A 1,543-nucleotide genomic window follows, 5' to 3' on the forward strand; every position below is an offset into this window, starting at 1 on the left:
GAAATGTACTCATTATCTTGCCCATGTAATTGTAACCCCTCTGTACGGTATTTTCACAATAAAAAATTTTTGTTTTGGATTGAATTACTATTTCTGTATTTATTTCATGTTCCTTATTATTTTCTGAACATTAAACCAAAGCCAATATATGGCAAAGACAGAGCAAGGCATGGGCATTTCACCAATCAATGCCTTTCTACATCACTGATGTGAACACATGCTACTGGCTACCAAAAAAAAGGTTAAAATCCAAGAAAGAGAATGCTTGCTATGAAACTATATATGAAGTGACTGTTGGGAGAGGGAAATGACAAGTAAAAGCCTATGTAAATAAAGTAATTGTATAATACTCTATGTAGATACTCCTTTGAGACAAATAACTGTGCATAGAGATCTATTCGTCCAAGTGTTGCCTGCTTGAATGGCTTTTGATGCTCCCACAAGGGAACACTACACAGCCCACTCTTGCAAGTAGGCTATTTCTTCTGCGTTGATGAATAGTTATTGTTGATAAGCATTAAATTTGAAAGGTGCTGCCAACTAGCAGGGTCCTTCTTCAACTGTGTGGTAACTACATCTGAGGCTATCCACAGAAAAATTTGTCTTGAAATAAGAATGGTGAGACTGCTTTCTTTTACTCCACTTTCATTTTTCTTTTTTTTTCTTTTTTTCTTTTTTTGGTGTTTAAAAATTTTATTAGCTACTATAATATAGTCCCTAAAGCTGCCTCATTCCCACCCTTCCCTTCCCCTCCCCCACTATGGGGGTCAGGCCTTCCCAAGAGCTCCTGCCTTTGCTGCCTGGGCTCGCTGGAACTCCTGCTGCAGCTGGGCTAGGGTCTCTCTCTGTTGCTCTGACTGCCGCTCAAGGTCTCGAAGCTGGGATTCATATCACTTAATTTCAGCTGTGATATAGTCCAGCCTCTTTCCCACTGTGGCCCGAGCCTCTCCCAGCTCCTGTTTGATCAGCACTGGACCCAGAAGTCTGAACACTACATTGGACCCATCCAGCAGAGCCAGCTCCTCCTTCATGATATTATTTTCTGTTAATTGTGCCTCAAGCTTCTGCCTTCCTGACATGGATTTACTCAAGTCTTTCTGTAGCTGTTGGTATTTCTCCACTTCTCCCAGCAGCTTCTTTTGGATCAGCTCAGCCATGGCAAGGATGAAAGTCTGCAGGGAGTGGGAGTGGAGCGCTGGGTCTGAAGATCAGGAAGGTACCCGAGGTCCCTTTTCTGGATTGGCCTGCAGAAATGACAGCTCTTGTGAGGAGCAGACCCTTGGAAACACTGAGGCCTCTCCTTGCCCTGGATCTCGACACTATCCCAGCTTTGGGACAGTAAGAGCGAAGCCAGACCTCTCCAAACCCTCTGACCCAAACCTTATCCCACTCACGTTCTACCACTTTCATTTTTCTTAGGTTCAAAACAGGAGCATAGCCGGGTGCTGATGGCTCATGCTATAATCCTAGCTACTAAGGAGGCTGAGATCTGAGGATCATGGTTCAAAGCCAGCCTGGGCAGGAGAGCCCAAGAAACTCATCT

General features: G+C 44.1%; 1 pseudogene; it reads right to left on the reverse strand.

Annotated features, from left to right (window-relative positions):
• Positions 1 to 767: 767 nt before the first annotated feature.
• On the reverse strand, positions 768 to 1,182 carry LOC122101705 (annotated as a pseudogene).
• Positions 1,183 to 1,543: the final 361 nt, after the last annotated feature.

The sequence above is a fragment of the Dipodomys spectabilis genome, unplaced genomic scaffold, assembly GCF_019054845.1.
Source record: "Dipodomys spectabilis isolate Male_0828 unplaced genomic scaffold, ASM1905484v1 ptg000673l, whole genome shotgun sequence".
NCBI classification, from domain to species: Eukaryota; Metazoa; Chordata; class Mammalia; order Rodentia; family Heteromyidae; genus Dipodomys; species Dipodomys spectabilis.